Source organism: Aquarana catesbeiana, linkage group LG11, assembly GCF_042186555.1.
Source record: "Aquarana catesbeiana isolate 2022-GZ linkage group LG11, ASM4218655v1, whole genome shotgun sequence".
NCBI lineage: Eukaryota > Metazoa > Chordata > Amphibia > Anura > Ranidae > Aquarana > Aquarana catesbeiana.
Window position 1 is genome coordinate 114,785,291 of NC_133334.1, and position 27,776 is coordinate 114,813,066.

The following is a 27,776-nucleotide window of genomic DNA, read 5'->3' on the forward strand; positions in this document are numbered from 1 at the left end:
TGCACATTTTGCAAGGAAAGATTTCTGAAGAAAAGTAAAAACACATGGCTCGCCACATCTCTGGACATCTTCCAGTTTGGGTATGAGACAGCCAGGCCGCACTCTGCCCCTCCTAACAGGCACTGTCAGTCGACTGAAACCTGCTCTCTACATGCTGCTGTATTTGTGAGTGTTTCCTGTGGGTTGTCTTTCGGGTTCACCAGCTTTATTGTGAACTGTCTTTGCATGACTGTTGTATAACAGATGTGATTCCCATTACCAAAAAAACCCCAACCTCTTAACCTTATTCTAAACAATCAAGACCAGACCAGAGGGTTGGAGTTATAAAAGGCCGTAGCAGCCTACTTTATTAAACAATAAATACCATAACAAAAACACATCTGTTATTCAAAGATTCCTCATCTATCTAGCGTTGGTCTTTGCAGGAGATTCGTAAAACATCAGTAACATAACCATATTGCACTGCGGCCCTTCTCTTAATGAAATAATAGGCCTCAAGCCGACAAGCTGGCTCAGAGACAACCAATGACCGCAGTGCCCCCATTAACACTTTCCGTCTAACCTCCGTTATCCGGAAACCACCATCAGGACCATAGCAACGCTAGTTCCCGAAATTCTCATTGTGCCATATCTTCTTTCCCCTGCAAAGACCAAAACGCCCGCCACTGCTACGACATCCAACTTCCACGAACCTGTTTTGGAAAAGAAAAAGAAAAAACACACAACCAAAACTACCCAATTCACTTTTCCAATTTTTTTTTTTTTTTAATTTTTTTAGGGAGGGTGGGCGGGAACTTTCCCCCACGCTTGTGATGACTCATCAGGGCGGGGACAGAATTTAACACCTTCCATGGCCCCTCCCCCTCGGCACCAAACATTTTCCCTTTCTCATGATACCATCTCCCTGTTAACCCTGTCATGTCCGCCCTTCGCCTATGTATTTCTTACTTTGCTCCGGGCTTCTCTTGACTGTTGTATAACAGATGTGATTCCCATTACCTAAAAAACCCCAACCTCTTAACCTTATTCTAAACAATCAAGACCAGACCAGAGGGTTGGAGTTATAAAAGGCCGTAGCAGCCTACTTTATTAAACAATAAATACCATAACAAAAACACATCTGTTATTCAAAGATTCCTCATCTATCTAGCGTTGGTCTTTGCAGGAGATTCGTAAAACATCAGTAACATAACCATATTGCACTGCGGCCCTTCTCTTAATGAAATAATAGGCCTCAAGCCGACAAGCTGGCTCAGAGACAACCAATGACCGCAGTGCCCCCATTAACACTTTCCGTCTAACCTCCGTTATCCGGAAACCACCATCAGTACCATCAGGACCATAGCAACGCTAGTTCCCGAAATTCTCATTGTGCCATATCTTCTTTCCCCTGCAAAGACCAAAACGCCCGCCACAGCACCCAAAGGTAACAACCTTACCTTTTGGTGCACCTCCACACCCAAATAGCTCTCTGGATACCGTCCTGCAGTCCCAACGCCCACAGATCAATACCCACATCATTTAAATGAACGCCATCTCTCCTCAAGTACCTCCAAGTTTCGAACTCTAATTCCAAATGCCTAATAGCCAATCCCCCATTCTTCACCATGAACTTACTCACCTCCCGGTTAATCTCCCTCCGTGCCCTATTAACACCCTCAAACGACCTGGCCATCCTCCATGTTGTCCGAGCCACCATGTCGGACCAAACTATAACCATCTTTGAAAACTCCTGCATCCAACGCCAGACATCAAATTTGATGTCCCGCGATATATACACCATAGATCTCACCCCCAAATCATTGCCCCCTAAATGCAAAACTAAAACATCCGGTGCCCTGTCCCTAAGCGCATAACGCTGCACCTCAGAAATCAATCTTCCCCACAACATACCCGGGAACCAAAACCACTTAATGCAGGCTTCCTTCCTATGAAAAACCCAACTGTCTACCTTCAAATCTCACATCTCCCCTCCTGGCCCCGTAGCTCACAAAGGAATGGCCCAATATCCAAACCAGGCCTGCCGCTGAACCTGTAAAGAAAATGACCCAAAACAATACCCATGATCACCAGTATTCTGCAAACCTAACCCCCAATATGAACAGGATTCTTCCCAATTAACATTTTACAGCCCCACCACAAGATGAGACCTAACATATATCTGGAACCTCCGCGATTCCCACCGCCCTATGCATTTTACAGCCTCTGCATCCATCCCAATTCTAGCCGCCTCTGTCGCAGCCCCAATCCGAAAGGAATGAGACGAAAATTCCTTCTCATTCAAACCCAAAGCCCTTAAACATTTCCTAAATACGGCCACAAATTGATAACGTGATAACGGAACCCCATCGAAATGCACCAACAAGGGACCCCCCCTTTGGCGGATACCCATAAATCCCTTAACCGCTTCCACTGGGCACAATGCTGAACCCGGCACCATCCACCGACTCATCACCCACCTCTTGCACCAACGCCTGCCACTCATGCCATACTTTCGAGTATGCTGACCAGGTCACCTCACTTACCGACTTCCTGATCCATCCGGCGACGAAGCCAATGCTATCCCCCACAACCATTCGGGACAAGGCACCCTGTGCCGCTCCGCCTCCGCCGCCAACTCGCAGAACCTGTCCCACTGGAAGCGAGACAGCGCATCAGCGATAACATTCTCCACACCCGGGAGGTGTACTGCATGAATGAAAGCATTCAACTGCAAACGTCTCAAAACCAAGTGTTGTAACAACCTAATCACTGGCGGGAATGATGCAGTAATCCTGTTAATCACTTGCACCACACCTAAATTGTCCCCATGAAACCGCACTTTTCGATCCTTAAAGGCCCCACCCCACAATACAACTGCTAAAACCACCGGAAACAGTTCCAGCAGCACTAGGTTTTTTGTAAAACCCGCTTCAATCCATTCCCCCGGCCATGTACCCGCACTCCACTGCCCGTGAAAGAACGCCCCATAACCTGTGGAACCGGCCGCATCCGTGAACAGTTCGAGGTCAAAGTTGCTGACTGGCTCCGACATCCATAGCGCCCGTCCATTAAAGGATTCCAAGAAGGTATGCCATACCCTCAAGTCCTCCCTGTGTTCTTTTCTCAATCTCACATAGTGCCTTGGGGACTGAATACCAGCTGTGCTGGCCACTAGCCTGCGGCAAAAAACCCTCCCCATTGGCAAACTGCAGCACGCACAATTCAGCTTACCTAATAGCGATTGCAAATCTCGAAGCTGAACTTTGCGCAACCCAATCATACCTGCGGTTTCCCTTTTTAGGTCCGCCAACTTATCTTCTGGTAACCTGCATTCCATTGCCACCGAGTCCAGGACAATGCCCAGAAAACTGATGACCTTACCAGGTCCTTCCGTCTTCTCGGGCGCCAATGGAATGCCAAACCTATCCACTATGTGCTCCAGCGATGCCAGGAGCACCGCGCAGATTCTGGAAGCAGCTGGTCCTATGCAAAGGAAATCGTCCAAATAGTGGATAACCAAATTCATGCCTGACACATCCCGTACTACCCATTCTACAAAAGAACCGAACTGTTCAAATAATGCGCACGACACCGAGCATCCCATCGGCAAGCATTGGTCCACATAAAATTGGTTATTCCAATGGCATCCCAGCAACCGGAAACTATCCGGGTGAACCGGAAGAAGCCGAAAGGCTGACTCCACATCTGCCTTAGCCATTAACGCTCCCTTGCCGTAACGCCGTACCCACCCCACCGCAGCATCAAATGATGTATAAGACACTGAACAATCTGCATGATCAATTGCATAATTCACCGATCCCCTTTTCAGGAAGGAGAGGTGATGAATGAGCCTAAACTTATCCTGTTCTTTCTTTGGCACCACCCCCAACGGGGATACTACCAAATCGGCAAAAGGCGGTAATGGGAAAGGACCCCCCATTCTCCCTAAAGCCACCTCCTTATTTAGTTTCTCCGAAACCACGTCCGGATGTTGCATTGCTGACCTCAAATTGCGCGGAACGGGGGGAACAACCTCTAAATTACACGAAATCCCAAAACCTACTGTAAAACCTGACTCTAACAACCTCGCCGCCTCCCTGTCCGGATACCTACTTAGGAACGGCCGCATTCTGCGCACCTTCACCGGGGTCCTCCCTCTAGTTTTCAGCCTCTCTAGCGCAGCCTTTTTTCCTGTTTAAAGCATCTGGACCCCGGATGAGTTCCTCCGCACCCAGAACATTCATGCTTGTACCAACATGCACCTCCAAACTTACCGGTCCCTGAATTATATTGCCAACATACCCCTTTTTTGTTTTCGGCCGATTGTCCCTGGGCCGAAGGTCCACCGGCCCCTCCTGGAAAAAACTGGCTGGGAGCCCTCGGTGAAGTCATCAGGCGCATCCACAAGCTGATGTCCTTGTGATCCCATCTCAGTTCTGGCCTTACCGCTCTGCGTTGACGAAATCATACCGCAGCCATCCTGTACCGCCATAAACCCTGTAGACCTCCCCTATAGCATCCTGGTAGCAGAAGGTCCCCGAATAATGTTCGGGATTCTTCTCCCCTATGACACTTGCCATTATCGCGAACGCATGTAACCAGTTCCTCGTCCTCCTTCTTGGAATCATCCGGTTTTACCCTGTCCAGGTTACATTTTTCTAAAAGCAGCAGGGAAAATATCTCAACGTACTCACCTTTCCACAGTTTTTCCCGCACCTCCTGTTTCAGATGAGCTCCCAGTGGTCCCTCAAAGCAAACATATACTTCACATTTTGCTGCATCTCCCAAACTGACGATGTCCTGCCTTCCCTCTGCCTTTGACGTCCCCTGCGGGGAACTACCCACCGTTGACGCCACAGCAGGAGCAGGGATTTTAGGCGCAACAACTGGCACCACCGAGCTCCCTCCAGCCGCACCGGCATCCCCGGCACTCCCATTTGTGAGACCCATGCCGATGCTGGCCCAGCTGCGACTCTTTCCGCATTCTCAAATTTCTGTACCAGGTCCTTTATTCCGGCCAAAAAACCCCAATAACCCAGCAGTCCCCCCGGACGGTCCCGAAACCCCCGCACCCGGAGCGGACCCAGCTAAGCCACTACTAACTCCAACCGTATCAGACATTCCCACAACATGCATAGAAGAAGGTAACTTACCCGGCTGCACAGGCGTGGACCCCTCAGCCGATCATCCGTGTTCCTCCGACCGCACGCTCCCGGTTAATGGCCCCGCCTCCTCATCAGATCCGGACTGGTTTCCTGGGGACCTCAGCTCCAATCCTTCTTCCTCCTCAGATGATGGCCCACCATGCGATGCAGCCCTGGTTGCCGCTAGAACTGCTGACCTCCGACCCTGCCTCCGCGCAGCATAGCCCTCTGATGATTTTTGGACAGCCTTGCCAGGACCAGTGCATTGAACCTCAGTCCTGGCTCAGTCCGCTCTCCCATGCACCAATCCTGATCTCCTCCCACGATCGTTCTCTTTTCGGTCCCCTGCTGCAGTGTTAGAAAGCCCAGGGACTGCCACCATAGCCCTCTGCTCCATGTGTCCTGTCCCCTGTGACGCCATCCTCCTCTGCACAGCGTGTCCGATCTCCTGTGACAGTCTCCTGATGGTGGGGGAGGGGCCCGCACTCACACTGTCCCTGCGCCTTGTAGGCCGCATGTTCCCCCCAGGGGCCTGCAATGAGCTGCTCGATCCCCCCTGCTGTCCTAGAACACTAACCGGGCTCCCCCTGGCCACTAACGCTGCCCGCTACGCCGCCGGACCCGACAGGGTCCCAGCAGAATCACCACCCCCCACCCTCCGCTGCGGTCCCGCATTGCGGTCCGGGGAGAACCGATCCGGCGGTCTGGACCTCCGTCCCCTTGTACCTGGCAAAGGCTCAAAGCCTTGTAACACAGTCCCCAGAGTGTCCTATAGCCATGAAGCCCCCCGCGCCGCTGCCTCCTCCCTAAGCTGGGCCAAGATCCTCTCCACATCAGCCATGCTGTCTGCTCCCTGGAACTTTCCCCCACGCTTGTGATGACTCATCAGGGCGGGGACAGAATTTAACACCTTCCATGGCCCCTCCCCCTCGGCACCAAACATTTTCCCTTTCTCATGATACCATCTCCCTGTTAACCCTGTCATGTCCGCCCTTCGCCTATGTATTTCTTACTTTGCTCCGGGCTTCTCTTTATTTCAATACAAGTTTTTTCATCTCTCTTGGACTGTGTGTGTTATTGCCTCGCTGCATCACGCTGCAGCCCACCTACACTCAACTTGACCTTCATAAACTTTTTAAAATATATTTTCCCTACCCTGTTTCCCCTAAAATAAGACCTAGCGTGATTGTCGGTGATGGCTGCAATATAAGCCCTACCCCCCAAATAAGCCCTAGTTAAAGTCCTTGTAGGTCTTATTTTCAGGGTAGGGCTTATTTTTGGGGAAACAGGGTAGGGCTTATTTGGGGGGTAAAGCTTATATTGCAGCTATCACTGACAATCACGCTAGGTCTTATTTTCGGGGAAACAGGGTAACAACTGTTTTTCACAATTATATAACCATTACCATCAAAAGGAGGAAGTAAAAAACCTTCATTAAAACCATCAAATAGTAGCTGTGCTGTCTGCTTCTCTTTTTATAACTGCAGCCAGGGGAGCATTTGTTTCAGCCTCACTGGAATTTGTGCCTTTTGGAGAAAAACTCTCTACCCTGGGCTGTTGATTGGAAACAGCCATCTTTTTAAACCATTTTGAGCTAAGGTGGGCTTCTGCACAAAATGTGCATTGGTGCCTATATTTGCAGGATCCAGGCCAGTTATTTTGGTTAATATTGGACGCAAAGCACAAGCATTTTTGTAACCAGATACTGTGGTTTAGATAATGATGATCATTGAGGCAGAAAAAGGTTTATTCATAAACCTGATAATGATGATCATTGAGGCAGAAAAAGGTTTGTTCATAAACCTAAGTCTTTAAAGCCCCATTTTAAACTGGGGTGCACTACCAATTTCTGCCTAAACAATTATTCATAAACAAACAATGCAAATGCCTCCAAAATTTGCTGCAGATGTCTTTTGGCATTCTAGAAGAAAATGCTAAAGGCATCCTGCAAATGCCTCCAAAATGTATATATGTAATGGTTATATAATTGAGAAAATGCTAAAGGCATCCTGCAAATGCCTCCAAAATTTGTATATGCTTCCATATACAAATTTGCATATATGCAAATATATGCATATATATATACAAATTTTGGAGGCATTTGCAGGATGCCTTTAGCATTTTCTCAATTATATAACCATTACATATATACATTTTGGAGGCATGTGCAGGATGCCTTTAGCATTTTCTTCTAGAATGCCAAAAGACATCTGCAGCAAATTTTGGAGGCATTTGCATTGTTTGTTTATGAATAATTGTTTAGGCAGAAATTGGTAGTGCACCCCAGTTTAAAATGGGGCTTTAAAGACTTAGGTTTATGAATAAACGTTTTTCCTAACGCCACCATGGCAGCATACTAGTGATAGCCTCCGCCTTTCTCCCCTCCCTCAGGACCAATGAAATAGCATAAATTAAAGGCCAGTTAGGCCCCACCCCATTCTTTCACTGTTCCAGATGGAATTCATCAGGCAAGAGAGGTTGCCTCCTGGACTTTAGCAAGATTGGTTGTGCAGATGGGAAATGGGTCGTGAGCCTCCTTCAGTGGTAGGATGCATCCTCTTCCAGAGGGTTTGAGGCCTCATAGGCGGCCCAGTTGAAAGCATCTATGGATTCATTCTACAGGAAAGTGGCATGCTTTTCCCAGCATACCTTTTCAACCTTTACAGAATAGATCTGGGTGCCTTGTCATCAGTGGGCTTCAGAGGAATGACTGTCCAGTCTTCTGTCCCATTTAAAAATATATATATATATTATATATATAAAATAATTATTTTGGTTTGTTAAGTAGAATCCACCCTGTCAGCTAGGATATGTATCACTAGTATGCTGCCATGGTGGCGTCAGGAAAACGGAAAATTGTATCATACTTACTGTAACTTTCCTTTCCTGACGCCAATCCATGGCAGCATACGGACCCACCCTTGTGCGTTTCGGTATCTAGCTAATTACGAAGAATGGGGCGGGGCCTAACTGGCCTTTAATTTATGCTATTTCATTGGTCCTGAGGGAGGGGAGAAAGGCGGAGCCTATCACTAGTATGCTGCCATGGATTGGCGTCAGGAAAGGAAAATTACGGTAAGTATGATACAATTTTCCGTTTTCTGCCTCAATGATCATCATTATCTAAACCACAGTATCTGGTTACAAAAATGCTTGTGCATTATTAACCGAAATAACTGGAAGCATATACAAATACATATACATATATGTATGTATATGGTTATTTGTATTGTATATGGAAGCATATACATATATGCATATACAATACATATATTGTATATACAATACAAATATATGCATATACAATATACATATACATACAAATAACCATTACCATTTATAACCATTACTATCAAAAGGAGGAAGTAAAAAACCTTCATTAAAACCATCAAATAGTAGCTGTGCTGTCTGCTTCTCTTTTTATAACTGCAGCCAGGGGAGCATTTGTTTCAGCCTCACTGGAATTTGTGCCTTTTGGAGAAAAACTCTCTACCCTGGGCTGTTGATTTGAAACAGCCATCTTTTTAAAGCATTTTGAGCTAGGATGGGCTCCTGCACAAAATGTGCATTGGTGCCTATATCTGCAGGATCCAGGCCAGTTATTTTGGTTAATATTGGACGCAAAGCACAAGCATTTTTGTAACCAGATACTGCAGATACTGTGGTTTAGATAATGATGATCATTGAGGCAGAAAAAGGTTTATTGATAAACCTAAGTCTTTAAAGCCCCATTTTAAACTGGGGTGTACTACCAATTTCTGCCTAAACAATTAGTCATAAACAAAGAATGCAAATGCCTCCAAAATTTGCTGTAGATGTCTTTTGGCATTCTAGAAGAAAATGCTAAAGGCATCCTGCAAATGCCTCCAAAATTTGTATATGCTTCCAAAATATTGTCTAAGGCCCCTTTCAAAAGGGGCACCTCCGCTATGTGGAATCCGCTTGCTCAGCTGGGGATCTGTTATGCAGAGTGGACACGGACACAGTCCCTCTCTCCTCTATGAGACAATCAGATGTCCATTTCAATCCAATCGGATTCACCGGACGGATGGAAAATAGGAATAGGTTCTTGGCGGACAGGATCGGATTGGATGGCGGTGGGTGTCAATGGACATGTGTCCACTGACATCCTCCACTCCATAGAGGACAATGCAGGGTCCGAACAGGTCGGCCTGATAAAGTGACAGGCGTACCTGATCGGGCAGCTCATGTGAAAGGGGCCTTAGCGTTGGAACAGCCCTCCACTTTTTTCTGGAAATTTTTCACACACAATTCTAGAGTAAATGCAGAACACCTGTAACCAATTAATGAAATTTCTAGCAATAGGTCTACATCTTTCTTCCTCTGATTTCTCTTCTTTTTTATCTTGTTTGAAGAAAAATGTATTTGAAGGAAGGAAGAGACAAAATATCAACAAATTCTCCATGCCATATTTTTTCTTTTATGTCCGCGAAGAGATAAAAACCTAAAGGTGACAGTTCACAGTGCACGGTTTCCTTTAAGCGTACTTCATGAACATTAGCAATATCCTGTCACCTGAAGAAGATTCCCCAACTTTAACAGCAATTCTGTACAGGAAATGCTGCTGCTCCTCCAACAATACAATTAGCTGCCGGACAACCGGCAACGCTACTGCAGCCGTTTGATGCAAGTTCAAACAGCTACCATAAAATTAGATACAAACTGTTTAACAACAGTAGTATTAACTCAAAAGCTGTCAATAAGGCTAGACAAAGAAGCAGTTAAATTAGTAAGTTGTAAATTAGATGATTCACCTTCTGTCTGTATAAGTGGTTGTGCTGATGGATGAGAGAACACAACAGGGATATGCTGTGCCTCTAAAGCTGTAATGCTGTGTGCCACAGGAGGGTCTTCTGCCTCCTTTAGATTGAAGCTCTTGCTCTGCTTGCGGATGCATTGTGGAGACTGGTACTGCTGAGATGAATTGCTTGTAGAGCTGAAGTCTGCAGGGCTGAGGCATCCTATTGCTGTGAAGACTAAGCCTCTGACTTCATCCTGGGGGGAGTGGCGATCTTGCTCTTGTTGCTGCTGATAGAGCCGCCTTCTCTGCCTGAAGCTCCACCCCTCTGACTGGATCCTCTTGCTCACAATGCTGGTATTGCTCGGCAATAAAGGGGAATAGAGGTGATGCTGTGTTCTTCTCCACTTGGAAGGTTACACGCCCACTACTCCACCTATGGCCAACCTTGCTGGGACTGCTTCCTCTTCCTGGGCTTCACTTCAGATAATGCTGCTTCCATTGAAGCTGCAGTGGAGCTCTTTAATGTGCAGGAAGACAACAGCTTGAACGTGGTGACCATCCTCTTCAGCAACAATGTCCTGATCCTGGTCCCGGCGTCCTTGGTAAGGTGAGGCACCTTCTGTTTAATTCTACGCTGTCTTCCACCCCCACGCACTTGATCAGCCGACACTTGAAACTCTTCCTGTTGCCCAAGAACCTTCTCCATGAACCTGGGGTACTATAGCCATATTTTAGCTCTTGGAGCTTGTAGGTGGGGTGCAGCGTGGTGCGGCGGCAATAATTCACACAGTCAGGTGCAATGGAACTTCTATTAAAATAGTACAGCAACAGATCACAACAAACCCAGTGGGACAGCTGCTCAACCAGGTGCACTCGCAGTTTCCAGTGATGTGAACACAGCAGGTATCAGACGGACCTGACAAAGTCTGCTAAGAGAACAGAATGCGGCCTGGCCATCTCATACCCAAGCATGATGATGCCAGAGGAGTTGCAACTCTATCCTTTCCCGCTTCGTCAGCAACTTTTCTCTAGCGCTAGCGCTGTCCCTAACAGGCAGGGTACCTGTCCCTTCTCTACCAACTTGCAAATATGCGACAAACCTGGGAGCCAGAGCTTTAAAAATTCTCTGCCTGACCTAAGATTGCTGCCAGAGTCACATGGGTTGGCAGCATCCAACTGGATAGCTTCCCTAGTGACCCAGGAAACTATAGAGAAACCTTTTTGAATTTAAATAGTACTGAGATACAGTAACCGAAGTAATGGAACGATTATAATAATAACAATAATTATAAAAAATTTAGGAAAAAAAAAACTGTATAAAAAATAAAAGTAAAAAAGTGGTGAAAAAATGAAGATCCAGCCTCCCATTAAGAGCTGCAATATTCCACAAAGTGCTTCTTACTCCCAACTAGTTCTCAAACAGCTCAGACGAGTGCTCAATTTCTCATTAGTGCTCAAAGATCACTCAACAGATCCCCTCCAAGTGCTCCTCCCTCCAGGAATAAGAGTGTGATCTCTACAATTAAGTGAGATCAATACAAGCCTTTTAGCCTCCCCGGGCTTTGAAATTACTTGCTGTTGTCCTCTCAGATATGGCTCATGATGATTCATATCCAAAGTGCATCTATAAAGAAAAACAACTAATAGTGCTTATATCCTCCATAAAACTTTAATTCATTAAATAAATCCATCTTACTCACATTGCTCAGGTGCTTTCAGGCCACCAGGCTCTGACAAGCATTAAAATCCATGAACACACTGCTCTCTTCACACAGGCCTCGCAGACACCGATCTGAGTCACATCTCCAAGCTGGCTGAAGATGTTCACCGCCCTGGCCTCTCTTCTACGCATGTCGACACAGGGTCACACTTCCTCAGGGGGATAATCTATCTTTTGGTTATTATTTTCATTTAGTAGCTCACAGGATTTTCACAATATACATAGAGAAACCATGTCCCTCTTCACGTCCTCTCTAGCAGCAAGGCCGCTTCGGATGAGCACCTCCTGTAGTGATGACAGTAGACTGCCTACAAGCTCACTGACATGAGGTCTTGGGAACTAGCAGCTTGACCCTAATGGACTGGGGCTATATATTGTCCAAACCCTGTCTATCAACTTGTAAAATGTCAGGTGACCTGACCTTTTAGAGATTTCCCAAAGGTCAGCTGATATTACAGAAAATTCCTAATGGTCAGCTGATAAGTAAGACCAGCCGACTAATCTCCAGCTCCTCCCAGCCTCTCAGCTGGCTGGAACATATGGAAAGCTTGAAACTGCCCTGCTGCCCAATCCCATGATTGAAGGGGACCTTAAAACAGGCTCACCCTTTCTTTGTAGGCTAACCAAAGTCACTTAGAGAAAACCAAAATGTGAAATAATCAAACTATTTATAATGCAAATGTTACTTACAATAGGTGACAGTTTTTATGTAGTATGCAACAGTACATATGTTTATTACTAAGTTTGAGAGAAATAGCCATGTTGGAAATGTTAGCTATTAGAGGAACAATCTATAATACAAGGCGTAGCCTTTTCCCCGGTTAGCTGAGTCACAAGACCAAAAAGAGGTACCATAGTTCATTATACTTTATTAAAACTATTGCCTAAATTGCACACTCACATTTAATAAAATTTAATAAGCCAGTATGAAACCATGTCACTTTAAGGGAATCCAAGATGACCACCAATTCTTCCTTGTTGCGGTACTTCCGGTGTGCGTTCCATGGAGCGGAAGTGACAATGGCGGATATGACATCACACAGGAAACCACACTTGTTTAGTTTACTGCTGCTTATCTTCTATTAGCGGCATCTTCAGGGACAGGGCAATAGTTTTAAAGCATTTTAATAAGAGGCTGTTTGGGCACCATGTTGGAACATGGCATGTGTTTCCTTCCTGACATGAATGCTTTCCTATAAGAATGCTAATGTCCAGAATCCGAGATGACACATCGATCTCATCTCTTAGGTGATCCTTCCTATTTGTGAGTACTGCCCTCAGTCTCTGTGACCAGAGCGTTATCTGTAAAAGGGACCTGCACACCTATCCTCTGGGTGCAAAAATTCTTATCCGGGTGGAGGAGACCCAATGACTATTGGATTAATTGCATGAAACCTTATATAATCATATGGGTCATAACCTGAGGTGAGTGTGCAGTCTGTGGTGGTGGAGTTTTAAGCGGAGTAGACCACAGGTAAGATACCATGAGTATTTACTAATTCAGCATGGGTTGGAGGTTTGTGGAACTGATATTGGTGGCACTAAAAGTGGATTTGTGAACATTGTAGCTGTGCTATTAATTGTGGACTCACAAATATTATTTATTTGAGATATGTGTTAGCTTTTATTTAACAGTGTGGACTATGGGTACTGGTGTGGTAGCATCATTTCCCACACTGAAAGTATATGATTTATATTAATTTATTTTATTGATTTATTTTTGTATTATTGTATTTATTTAATTTTTTTGTGTGTTGTGACTCACTATAATATAATTGAATTGTAATTTTTGTAGAAGTTTTGTATTAAGCACCTTTTTCTAAATTCTTTATTTATGGAAACACTTCTTACAGAAAATGGTATGTAACACTGACTTGGTAATCTTGAGAAAAGTTTCAGTAAATGCATTGCATATTCTCAACACAAATATGAGCCTAGGAATTGCATTACATAGACTTAATCAACCACATTGAAAATCTGTGGAATGACTTGAAGACTGCAGTCCACAAATGGTCCCCATCAAATTGAACTAAACTTGAACAGCTCTGAAAAGAAGAGTGGGCAAATGTTGCAAAGTCTAGATGTGCAGTTAGTAGAGACATATTCCAACAGACTAAAGGCTATAATTAAAGAAAAGGTGGTTCAACAAAATACTGACTCAGTGATTCTGTTTTTTAATAGTTTTTTATTTTTTTTCTGACATGTTGGCATTATATCTTTCATTTGGATGTTATTCTTTGCACAAGTAAATACAGATGGATAAAGCAAAAACTGTGTATGTCTTCATTTCAGGATGAAAGCAACAAAATGTGATGATTTTAAAGAGGGGGATTCTTTTCTATACCCACTGTATGTAGAGTGAGAGCAGCATGACACTATTCACTACTTACCTTTACTGAAAAAAAAAATTACTGGCAACCAGGTACCTTTAAAGGTAGGCCCAAACACAATAAAGATAGTTGGCATATCAGAAAACATGGCTGTGGGAATTTTGTGATAAAATGGCTGCTGGAATAATTTAGAAAAGAGACGCATATGCAAAAAGTAATACAATACCCTTATGACTACTATAGTGATTTAACAATAGGCATAGCTATTTAGACCAGCATCAGCAAAAATCCTTAGTTATCCAGACGGGTGAATTAGGAAAAGAAGGAGGATAGATATTTCCCTTACAGTGGAACTTTAGTCAGAAAATTAAGTCCTGCTAGGTCACTTCCGGCTGGCCCCTTTTGCAGTTATAGCTATGTACAACATTTTAAAAAAAGTCCCTATACAATTTAAAATCCAATAATACACTGTTTCACTCTGTTCTGCACATACTCAGTTGCTCCCCATTTCAGGCAGTTTGTAGGCACTGCTGAGTTTGTAGAGACCGTTTTGCTGACAGCCTTAATTTAGAATTAAACCCTCCTATTCTCTCCAAAAAAAAGGAAGCTGCTTTCTGTTTGAACTGCAACTGCCATGGTGCTGCACATGTGATCAGTTAGCCTCGGTTCACACCAGAGGCGGCACGACTTGCAGGTCGCCTCACCGAGGCGACCTGCACACGACTGCCCGGGCGACTTGCAAAACGACTTCTGTAAAGAAGTCTATGCAAGTCGCCCCAAGTCGCCCCCGAAGTCGTACAGGAACCTTTTTCTAAGTCTGAGAGACTTGCGTCGCTCCCCTTAGAACGGTTCCATAGCACAGAACGGGAGGCGACTTGTCAGGCGACTAGGTCGCCTGACAAGTCGTCCCTGTGTGAACCGAGCCTTAGGACTCCAGCCATTTGATAGTTTGACAGTGGTTGAAGACACAATCAAATCAAACTGTTTTTTGAAATTGGCAAATCGATGGGTTTAGTTCCTCTTTATGATTTACAGCTGGGGCTTTGGGCTTCAGCACAATGGCAGCCTCCAGCAAAAACAAACAGGAACACTGCTGGAGGCAATTTACAGCACACGCTAATTTTGGTAACATAATTATTAATGTGGAATGTATGTCCCTTGCTAAAGAACATTATTTTTTATCAAGTTGTTATGGGTAAAGTTCCACTTTACTAAAATTCCTTTCTTTCTAAAGTATTCTGTATAAAAATGTCAAAAATTGGGTCAAATTAAAAAAGTAATCTACATCTATGTGATAAACGCATTCATAGCATAGTGAATTTAATTACCGGTACTTTGCATCTATTAGAGGCAATTAGATGGTTTGATCATAATAGAAGTTTGTTTAGAAATGAATAGGAAAATCTATGTATTTTGTCGTCTGTAACACATGCCTACTGAAAGGTCACTAAAATGTATGAAAATATAAAAGAAAAACAAATATAGCTCAGCGCTCAGGATATTATAAAAACAAACTGCAACAGTCATAAATGAATAAAACTGAGTAGTTTAATAAACCAATAGTGATTGTAAAATGACAATAATAACTGGTGAATAATAAAACCAAGTTGTAAGAAACTATTACAATAAAACCCACAGTAACACAATATTAAAATATTATATTGTATTGCACTAAATTTCAACATGTGAATGACACTTGCAATAAAAGACAGTCAGTCCTTGAACAACAGGAGACCAGCACAGGAGATCCATACAAAAAGTGCCCCAACAAAAGGCAATGAGTGAGGTGGTGAGAGCGGAACACGGTGCTCAAAACAAAAGTAAAGAAAACTCACAACTTCCCCGTTGGTTAAAGCGGGGTTCCACCCAAATTTTGAACATTATCTCTATGCATTCTCTTCCTTGCCTAGATGCTGACATGCTGTGTAAAAAAATTTAAATCGCCGTAATTACCTTTTTTTTTCTAATCTTCTTAGCACTTCCTGGTTTTCCTCCCATGGGAGTAGGCGTGTTTCTAGCCTCTCCCAGACCTCCCACAGTCCCCTGGGAGCTAGTCTCAGGCTTCCCAGCATGCATTGTGCAACAGCGTCATCACAACATCTCGGTGAATGCTGGGAGCACAGCATTCACCGCATCCAGGAAATACATGCTTGTGAGCTTCAAATGCCCACAATGAAGATGGAAACCGCCTTCAGTGAATTTTATAAGTTATTCTTTACAACGAAATCGGACACAGGCGGACTTATTACACAGAACATGTGAGTAGATAATCATGAGAAGAAAAGTTTGTGAATGAACTCCAAAAAAAAAAAAAAACGATAGATAGGTATATAAAATGTCACAGTACATGGTATGGTAAATACACATGTTGCACACCGCATGTCTTGATTGGAGCTCTCCAGGTAGTCTACCATTGGCGCTGTGTTATTGCTGTGTTTTTTTTTTTTTTTGTTTTTTTTTGTATGAAAATATGATGAACACGTGTGCCTATATTTATTTTGATATAGTATATATTTGGTTACACCCATATATATTTGTGGAATACTGTAAAAAAAAAGAAAAAAAACAAGGTACAGCGCCTTGAAAAAGTATTCACACCCCTTGACATTTTCCACATTTTGTCATGTTACAACAAAAAACCTAAATGTATTTTATTGGGATTTTATGTGATGGACCAACACAAAGCGGCACAAAATTGTGAAGTGGAAGGAAAATGATAAATGGTTTTCAACTTTTTTTACAAATAAATAAATAACTGTATATACTGTGGAATGCATTTTTTTAAAATTTGGAATAGCATAGGATTAAGGATGCAATCACAAACATCGCATGTGATTCATACTGAATTGCTGTGCAGACCACATGCGATGTCTGTGTGATGCGAATTCAGCCATACAAAATGTATGGCTGAAATTGCATCACATTCGCATTAATATGGTGCAGGAGCCTCTTTTGGTCCGCACTGGAATCTGATCGCATGGGTGTTTACACCTATGCGATCCGATTCCTGCACCATTTCACAGTTCGCACTGCGATCTGTGAACCGATTTGGGGGTGTCATTACTTTACATCGTCAGTATGAACATCAATATGAACCAGTGTGCAATCCAGGTGCGATGCAGGAACGATACTAAATCGCATGTCAAATCGCATGTCTAATCGGTAGCAATTGCCGGCAATGGCAATTAGTGCAACGCTGCATTTGTGGCGCCGCACCGATTTCAAAAAGCAGTTTCTGTACTACTTTTCGCGATTTCGGGCTGCGATTTACATTGACATCTGTGCAGAAACCTGCACAGATGTCTCTGAAATCTCGGGCCGAAATCAGGACTGACATGCTGGAGTGAAATTGTGCGAGTTCAGCTAAACTTGCACGGCTATATTCCTGCAGCTCAGTGTGAACCTGGGCTAAGGGAGGGAGGGTGGAAAGTTGTCTGTCCAGGCTCTCTTCCAACTGAACTCCTCCCACGTTCCAACTTCTGAAACCCCCCCTGCTCCCACCTTTCTACCAATCCCGTGAGTACCACCTTCCTCCCATTACTTTTATCTCAGCATGATGCCTCCTATGCTCAAACCCCTTCTAACCCAGTCATGTTGGCCCTGTGTCTAGGTTTTTTCCTCCCTGAATGCGAACAGAGTTGGGTGATGGTATATTTGTTGCTGGTTCAGTGTATTGAAACCTGTCTTTCAGGTTTGGGATTTGACAAATACCTTTTCAAGCAGATCTATACTCACTTCCCCTTCAGCACTGAGGCATCCATGAGCTCACTTACCCACATCCTTGTTGGGAATTTTCACCCACCTTGAATGGCTGCAACAGGATGACATAACATCTATGCATGTTCGTGTTACTTCATTTATTCTAGTATTCACCATATTATTATTCTACAATAAAAAGCCGGTCCACCTGCAAACTAATACATTCTAGGTAAAGTACCATGTTTAGGCAGAAATGCGTTGTCCACAGGAACACAGTCTTCTGACACTGGTATGCTTGAAAGATGGAATATTTGGATATTAAAGTGGACCTTCAGTCATTTTTTCAACTTCCCATCTATTAAATCTTCTGTCCTTGTTGTTTTAACTTTGGATAGTAAAATATTTTTGTTTCTGCCAGTAAATACCTTATACAGCCCACTTCCTGTTAATTGTCTGGTCATTAGCCTAGGCTTATGACATCATGCACAGCTCTCTCTCTCACTCTCTCTCTCCTGAGAGTTTGCCAGGAAGGGAGGGGGATGAGTCATAAGAGGGCCAATGAGAGCTGCAGAGCTGGAGGTGTGCCTCTGTGTGTCTATGTAAATCCAGGAAGTGAACAGGCAGCAGCTTCAGCTGCCCACAATTAAAATGGTTGCAGCCAGACTCGTAATATGCAAAGTGGTTGGAAGGAAGCTTCAGAATGGCAAAGATTTTTTTATTACAAATTATGTGAGACTGCAGTTCCTCTTTAATTCATCATACTGAGCTGATCGTCCTTTTTGTAATCAAGTTTAGAATTATAAGATGATATGACTATGGCGCCCTCAGATGATGTCCCTTGATGACAAAACGCGTCAGAGCATTGCTTAAATGAAGTTCTGGAAGCAACACCACTTGGAGACACGGAGCCTGCTACAGCTGGAAAAAGACATCTGACTGTGGTAGGAGACGCCGTGCTATCCATGCTGCGGTCTGCAAACGGGGCTTGTGGTTGATATTAGGCATGTTTACATGTCATTTTTTGTAAGTGCAATTCCTGAAGGGGGTGTATTGTGGATTTAAAAAAAATGTATCTATTTCTTTATACTATGGAGGATATCTTTTTCTTTTCCATGCAGTTTTGAAATGAGCCTGCCATAGTGATTTCCACCCCTTCTGATACAGTTCAAACTGGGAGATTCGTCATAAAGTCATAAAGAGATATATCATTTCTGCCTATATCTATCTTTGATCTGGTAAGTGTTTAATACTAAGGGGGATGTAAGTGCCCCCCTGCTTTATCACGAGTGGTGGTGTTGGTGACGGATTATCATCACGCAAGCAGGATCTGATCTTACCCTGGATGATTTTTACGAATAATTTACTGCAATAGACTATGGACTGTTTTCTGCACTGCTTTTATCACTGTGAATATTAGTGTTATTTTTTATATCCTAATATCATACATAGCGCTGCCAATATCTGTATATATTTTTACCTATTTGTGTGACCTATTTTAGGTTTATGGTAGCAGCTTGTGCCTTCACTAGGCTATAGGAGACCTTCAATAAGGATAATTTTATTGTATTTTATTTTGTTTTTTCACCCAATCCACTAGCACTTGCGTAAGAGGAATTAGGTGGTTTTCCTACTTATTTGTTTAAAGACAATATGATTATTTGAGACATGTCTAGCTCTGAAAACAAGGCCTAAACTTGAAGTTATAAGGTAGGCTGGAAGAGGATGTGATAGCAAGACTTTGAAGGTCGAGGTATTTTACTTATTTCTGTTATTATTCCTAACCAACACTTTTTATGTTATAGGTAGCATGGTTAAATGTTGTAACTTTATGGTAACTGCAGCGATCAAGAAGGCAGAATAAAAAAATTAACTTTAAAGCAACTCAGTTGGTTCTCTAGAATAATGTCAGCAGTTGCAACCTGCAATAGAAGAAGTTGAATGCTTTCTTTTCTGGGGGTGACAAGTGAATTCTTCTTTCTCTTGCAGAGTTAGTAACACTGCTTCTAGGTGTGTCCTTTAGTGTGAAAGGGCTTCCCCGGTAGGTGCTGTGGTTCCTCCCACTGGTATCTGACACACCTGAAAATGTTGGATAATATCTCTGCTAGGGATGAAGAATGGAAAGGAAAGCATTCATCATCTTCTATTACAGGTTGCAGCTGCTGACATTTTTCTTAGAGAAGTTTGTTTAATAAACCCTCGTCCCAATCTGAGCGTGTCCCCATCGAAATCCAGATTTTTTGCTTTTGTCCCGGGAATCAGGACATTTTTTTGGCACTGGCTTCTGGCTATGAAAACATGGTTGTGAGATCTCCTTCCAGCTAGCAGGTCTCTTTCCCCGTGTGTTCAGTAGAGAGGGGAGGGGCCTCCGTTCCATGCAGCTAATCGGCTTATCTCTTCAGTGTACAAGTAGACAATTCGCTTGTACACTAATGGTGGTTAGCTGCATGGATCGGAGGCCCCTCCCCTCTCCACTGAACACACAGGGAAAGAGCTGGTCTTCTGTAATGTCGGCGGTCGGCGGAGAACAAATCATGCAGGAGGGATTCTACTTGGGGCACCTGTGATGTAAGGAGGGACTTTACTGGGGGGCACCTGTGATGTAAGGAGGGACTCTGCTGGGGGCACCTGTGATGTAAGAAGGGACTCTGCTGGGGGCACCTGTGATGTAAGGAGGGACTTTGCTGGGGGCACCTGATGTAAGGAGGGCCTCTACTGGGGGAACCTGTTGTAAGGAGGTACTCTGCTGGGGGCATCTGATCTAAGGAGGGACTCTGCTGGGGGCACCTGATGTAAGGAGGGACTCTGCTGGGGGCACCTGATGTAAGGAGGGACTCTGCTGGGGACACCTGATGGCATCTGGTGGCAGGCGACGTGGCAAGTGACACACTCAGGGCTTCCACTGATTCTGCATTATGGTGAGTTGAACTATTTCATTTTATATTACAATGTAATAATAGAAATAATGTGCTTCAGTCATCCTGACATCATACCAACCATGGTGCCGTAATGATTGAAGCGCTAACACCAGGTGTTTGGAGTATCTTTATCTGCTGATTGTTAAACTTTCTGGAATACACATATTTCTATTGTGGTGTAGGATCTGGGTCTGCTGTCCCTCCATCCCTCTTTCTTTCCTTCCTTCTCTCTCCTTCCCTCCCTCTTTCTTTCTTTCTTTCTTTCTTTCTTTCTTTCTTTCTTTCTTTCTTTCTTTCTTTCTTTCTTTCTTTCTTTCTTTCTTTTTTCTCTCTCTCTCTCTCTCTCTCTCTCCCTCCATCCTTCATTCATCTCAGAATCAAACCACACCCCCTTTGAGACACGCCCCAGTAAGCCACGCCCAATATTTAGTTTAAACCACACCCATTTTCCAGCCCCGCAATGTTACGCCTACAAATGAATGCCCCCACCCCCTAATTATAATAAGACTTCGCCTACAGACAGAAAAGTGTCCCTATAATTTTTTTTTACAATGTTGGCAATTATGGCATAGGGTATTCTGTCTCTGCACCTCTAGGAATAGTTTTACTATACTTTTATGGCTATGGATGCTTCCTAGACATGTCATTTTTTTTTTTTGTTTTTTTAAAGATTTAGTTTTTTATGTTTTGTAAAACAAACAAACAACAATTTCACAGGTGTACAATCAGAGCGAACATCTCTTCAATCATAATACAATACAATTGTCAGGTATTCAGGTATAAACTGCAAAGTAACACACATACAAGGCGTGTCATTAATTAGCACAATCTATGCCATTCATGGTTCAGTCACAGATAACCCACATATTATAGTATCCCCATTTTATTCTGTATCTCAAGGGGCGGGTGGTATGGTGCTATCTGAGTTGACCCAGGAGTTCCATATTTTAGAGAATTTTTTCGGGCATGCTCTAGCTTCATACGTCAATTTGTATAGTGGTATGGCTCTGTAGTGGGTAAGGATTGGGATTTTCAGTGCATGGTTATCATTTTTTTTTTGCGTAAAACATCACTATACGTATAAAGGATTTTATGTTTTTGGATAAGTCTTCATCATCAATGTGTCCCAGTAGACATCTAAAAGGATTGCAAATGTTAGGTATCTTAGCTACAGAGCTAATAAAGGCCGTGACTTTTGACCAGAACTTCCTTATCGGGGCACACTCCCACAGTAGGTGAAAGAATGTACCATTAGCTATTCCACATCGAGAGCATAAGGGAGAAGGCAATCTCTGCAATCTATATAGTAAGCATGGTGTGAAATAGGATCTATATAGTAATTTAGTCTGGATCACTTTGTCCCTTGTAGAAATGACAGAGGATACCTGCAGGGGAAGAACCTCCTTCCAGACATCCTCCGTCAACTTAGGTATGTCGGAACGCCATCTATGCTCAATGGTGGTAAGCCTGCTAGTCATGGAGTGAAGTCTTGTAGTATGTAGAAACAAGTTTAGTGTTAGAGGGGTCGGTCAATAGGCCCTCAAGTCGTGATGATCGCATCTCTTTATTGCGAAGGCCAAATTGTGCAGCAGCAGTGTGTCGTATCTGTAGATATTAGAAGTAAGCCATACGAGGGAGACCAAAGTCCCTTTGGAATTCCGTGAAAGAGCGGAATGTGTTATCCGTAAACAAGTGCAAGATTACTTTCACACCTTTTTTGAACCAGTAACCCCCGTCAGTTCTTTGGAAAAATTCTGGTAGACATGAATTTCCCCATAACGGGGCGTCGGGTGAGTATATGGTATGGGTAGTGGGCAGTAGTAGCTTAGAAATTCTAAAGACCTGTAAAGTCATGACCAGGACGTTTACCCCTTTTCTCCCCCTAACCGACATGCGGTGTATGAGATTCTGGAGAGATTCGTATGAAGTGAGGATGGCTGCCTCCAAGGCAGTGGCTGCATTGTTGGCCTCAGGATAAAACTACCAATGGGCATGTGCCAATTGCGAGGCAACATAATAAGTTTGGAGACAGGGAAGCGCCAGGCCCCCCTCCAAAGTGAGTAGCTGTAAAGTGTGTTTAGCGATCCTCACCACACCTCCTCTCCAGATAAAGTTAGTGATTATGGAGTCTATCGTTTAAATTTAGCTTTGGTGATATATATTGGTGAATTACTCAGGATGTATAGGAAGCGTGGGAGATAGATCATTTTGAAAATATTTATCCTTCCTAATAGTGTTAGTGGGAGATTGTTCCATGTTTTCGGGGTGTTCCTTAATCTACTAATAAGGGGGTCTAAATTAATCTTAGTATATGGGGAGATGGGGTATTGTATCAAGACCCCTAGATAGCGAAAAGTGTGTACGATCTGTAGTGGACATGACGGAGGCAACACTAGTGATGTTCCTTGGTCAATCTGAAACAGGAGGGAATTGTCCCAATTGACCTGGAACCCTGAAAACAGCCAAATTGCCGGATAATATCCAGCAGGGCAGGGAGTGACGACTGGGGGTCCTCCAAGTATATCAGCATGTCATCCGCATATAGGGATAACTTTTCCTCCAGACCCCCAATCGTCAGTCCCCTAATTTCCCCACTGGACCTTATCAGAGCTGCAAGGGGTTATATCGCCAGTGCAAATAGCAGTGGCGACAGAGGGCACCTCTGTCTAGTGCCTCCCCTTATCGAGAAGGGGTCCGATATGGATGCGTTCACTCTAAGTCTAGCGCGGTGGGTTTAAAATATAGGAGTTGCACCCACCTGATAAAGGTAGTGCCAAATCCGAACTTAGCTAAGACTTCTAGGAGATAAGGCCATTCGACGGAGTCGAAGGCCTTGTGAGCGTCTAGGGCCAGTACAGCTCGAGAGCCTGTTGTGTCATGGATTGCTTGTATGTTTGTAAAAAGTAGAGCATCTAAACCTATCCATAGAGTTGTCTAGGACTGTGTTATAGTCCCCGGCTATTATTAAGGGGCCTTCAGCAATTTCTAATATCATGCCTATCACTCTTTCAAAGAATTTTTTGGTAAAAGGAGGAGGGACATATATGCTAGTTACTGTTTAAGGTTTACCTAGGAATTCCAGCATTAGAATCACAAAGCAGCCATTAGGATCAAGTTTGATGTGTTTAATAGTGATTGGTGCTGACTTGGCTATAACGATGTAAGTCCCTCGGGCATATGATGAGTAAATAGAGTGAAGGGCATAGGCTATTTTAGCTCTTTTAAGGGCCATAACCCTCGAGCCCTGGGTTTCTTGGAGAAGGATCAGATGCGATTTGTGCCACGCCAAATAATCAAACATTATAGAGCATTTCATTTTAGAGTTAAGCCCCCTAACATTCCACGAAATTAGGCGTAAGCCAGCCATGTGTGAGTAACAGTCACATACATGAGTGCCCACCTCTCACGATGCCTCAGAGCCAACCAAACCTTGGAGCTCTGTGCATCCTGAGAGGTGGGGGCGAACCCGAGCATATACATGTGAGAAGACATTGAGCTTATAGTAAATAATACCTGAGTACCCTGATGGCCTACCAGGGCTGTGAACCTGAGAACAAATGGTATAGGATAAAAGTCACATATAAACAATAACAAAAGGGAGAATCCCTGAAAAAACCCTTACCCTCCCGGCTCCCACACCCCAACACATGAGAGCTTTAGTCCCTGTACTAAAACTGCGAAGCAGGGGGGCCGTAAAGCAGTCCCGCGCCCGACGAACCCTGAAAAATGGAGGGAGGACCGTGGCTACAAGCTACCGTCCGCATATGGAACTGGAGAAATGGTAGCCCGACTACAGTTGGAGACTTTGCAAAGTGGTAGAAGGATGTCCATAAACTAGACCAACATGGTGATGACAAGGACAGTCATCCAGGAGAGATGTTGGTGATGCGATCTTCAGCTGAATGTTGCCAAGTATTCCTACCTTCCTATGAGCAGGGAGGTGTTATAATGGTCTTGTAGGATGCCATGTACTGGCTTGTTATCTCCCCTGTTAACAGCAACCGGTAGAGGAGTTAGTACAACAAAAATGTATAGGCTTGATCAGGTGTAGTGATAGTCAGCGAGGAGGGGATCTCCGCTGTTGGTTCCTGCGCTCCAAGGGACCCAGTGTTTCCGCTTAGTGCGCCACCTCTTTGGGATCAGTGAAGAAGTAGGCCTTGCCTTGATGGATTACCTATAAACGTGCAGGGTACAGCATGCGGCATGGTAGCTGAAGATCACGTAGTCGCCGCCTTAAAGGTGGCCCGCTGCTTTTGGGTGGCAACTGAGAAGCCTGGGAACATGGTAATGCCATTGCCATTGAAGAGCAGTCGGCCTTTCTCTCTAGCTGCTCTGAGAATAGCCTCTCTGTCCCTGAAGTGCAACAATTTAATGAGCATGACACGTGGCGGGGCCCCAGGGGGCAGGGGACGCAATGGGACTCTATGCGCTCTCTCAATGGCAAAAAATGATGAAAAAGTGTTGGCGCCAAATGTGGATGTCAGCCAGTGCTCCATGAACACTTTGTGAGCCCTGCTTTCTGAACTCTCTGGGAAGCCTGGGAAGCGTAGATTATTACACCTCAGGCGGTCCTCCATGTCCGTTAGCTTGTCAGATGTACAATCTTGGTCTTGGCGCAGCTCCCTGACAGAGCCCTGTAAGGGACGTGTTTCATCCTCTAAATCCCCTATCCGCTGTTCAGAGTTTTGTACTCTGTGCCTTAAAATTTTGTACATCATGCTTTAAAAAGGATAAGTCAGTTTTCATGGAGTCCACCTGTGTAGTAAGAGAAGCATGACTGTGTTGTATAGCCTCCATGATTTTTGTAAGGGATGGCTCTGCAGGGCCTGTGGCTGTATTAGCAGCAGGGGATGAAGCTGGATCAGTGTCCTCGGGGGGGGGGGATAGGAGAGGGTCTTCAGGGCTGCAGGCAGGAGTATTTTGTGACTCACCCTTCCCACAGAGATGCTGTGTTGATAAGGAGGAGGATGGCTGGCTGAGCTTCTGTGCATGGAGCCGGCCGGTGCCATTTTGCTGCTGCTGACATGGCGGCGGTGGCATCGCGATGGCGGTCGGGCTTGGAGGATTGCTGCAGGATCTGGGCTGCACGGACGGAGCTCAGGCACCTCACATCCTCACATCCCGGTCGCTGGCCACGCCCCCCCCCCCCCATGTCATTGTTTAATCAATACTTAACAGTGTTATTTTCTAAAATATATTTCTTTTTATTATCTGCTTCAATGTCAAAATAACTGAAAGACTATAAATTCCCTCTAAAGTAAACCTAAAATAAACTCAGGCAATTAAAAACTCAGCATATGATGATAGGATGATTTAAAGCATTATTAATCCCAACTCCAAAAATGTATTTTATTGCAGCTTACCAACCCTAAGATGTGGTAGCTGTGTCAGTTTTCTTTTCTTTGGCGCTTTCCCCTATGTTTTCACCTGGTGATCTGGCCAGCAACACATCTTTAGTATGGTGAGACACAACTCTGGATAAATGAGCACAGGAGGCATAGCAGACAGCAGCTTTGTCAGTCTGTGGGGAGGTTAGTGTTACGTGTATTAGCAGATTTAGATACATTAACTAATTGATGCCAAAGTTTGGGTTCAAGCCGACCTCAATGCACTGTTTAATTGGGCAACTATGTGGCAAATAAGGTTTAACCACATCCTGCCTGGCCTATAGCAAAAAGAAGCCCGGGGCGGTGGCTCTCCTGTTCTGACTGGACATCATATGACATCCTTCAGAACAAGCCGCTGGTGCACGCCCCCGGTGGCGCTCTGTGCAGTGATCGGTACTGTGGTGTGATGCTTCGACACACCGCATCTCTGATCACGGTAAAGAGCCTATGATGTAGGCTCTTTACCATGTGATCAGCTATGTCCAATCACAGCTGATCACAGCTTAACTAGGAAGTGCTGATTATCGGCATTCCTCTATTCACGCTGACAGAGTGTGAGTAGAGGAGAGCCGATAAGCCAGGGGGGATCTGCACTGATTATCAGTGCAACCCCATCAGTGATGCCCACCAGTGATGCCCATTAGTGCCCACCAGTGATGCCAATGAGTGCTCATCAGTGATGCCAATTAGTGCCCATCAGTGATACCTTTCAGTGCCCATCAGTGATGCCTGTCAGTGCCTCCTTATCAGTGCCACCTATCAGTGCTGTCTATCAGTGCCCATCAGTGCTGCCCATCAGTGTCCATCATCGTCCATCAGTGCCACCCATCAGTGCCGCCTGTCAGTGCATATCAGTGCCACCCATCAGTGCCCATCATTGCCGTCTATCAGTGCCGATAAAGGCTGTTCATCAGTGCTACCTATCAGTGCCCATCAGTGCTGCATATCAGTGCCGCCTATTATTGCCCATCAGTGCTGCCTATCAATGCCCATCAGTGCTGCATATTAATGCCTCCTCAGCAGTGCCCATCAGTGCCTCCTTTCTAAGTGCTGCCTCATCAGTGCTGCCTCTTCAGTGCCCGTCAGTGTAGCCTCATCAGTGCACATCAGTGAAGGAGAAAACTTACTTATTTACAAAATTTTATAACAGAAATGAAGAAAAATTTTTTGTTCTTTTTTCATTTGTATAGCAAAAAATAAAAAATACCACCAAAAGAAAACTCTATCTGTCTCAAAAAAATTGTAACAATTTTGTTTGGGTAGAGCGTTGCATAACCGCGCAATTGTCATTCAAAGTGCGACAGCACTGAAAGCTGAATTGGCCTGGGCAGGAAGGGGGTGAAAGTGCCCAGTATTAAAGTGGTTAAAGTGGTTGTTAAGCCACTATATCATATGTATACCATCCCATCTTTTTTTAAAGATATTTTTATTAGTTTTATGACAAACAGACGAAAAAAACAAAAAACAAAAAAAAAAAATATGCTTTACAAAAACAAAAACAAAACTTGGGCAATCATAGGTATACAGCATCAAATACTAGGCTCGTGCATTTGGGAGACTTATGATAATACATTGTTTAAGCATCATACATTCGTATGTAGAATACAATCAAGGTGTCGATTACTTAGCACCAGTAAAATTCTATATATATATATATATACAGTATATAGAGTGGCACGACCTACAGGCAATCTGCAATCTATTTCTATTGTGAGGGGGAGAGGGGGGGGGGGTCAGGGGGCTAGCCAGCCACCTGTCCCATATTTTGTGGAATGTTTTTCTTCATTTCCCCGAAGTTCAAAGGTAAGTTTGTACATTGGGATAGCATTGTTGATTA

At 44.2% G+C, this 27,776-nt stretch overlaps 1 long non-coding RNA gene across 3 annotated transcripts in view; it reads left to right on the top strand.

Annotated features, from left to right (window-relative positions):
- The window catches only part of LOC141112278 (uncharacterized), a 151,899-nt gene that overhangs the window by 87,861 nt on the left and 36,262 nt on the right, over positions 1-27,776 (top strand). The window contains exons 5-7 of one of the 3 annotated variants that reach the window (XR_012236561.1): positions 12,857-16,196; positions 18,433-18,660; positions 18,756-19,957. The exons of 1 other annotated variant lie outside the window; for it this stretch is intronic. This is a non-coding gene — a long non-coding RNA (uncharacterized lncRNA). Of the gene's footprint in view, positions 1-12,856; positions 16,197-18,432; positions 19,958-27,776 lie in introns of those variants that run through there. One more of the 3 variants, XR_012236560.1, reaches the window with a different exon arrangement.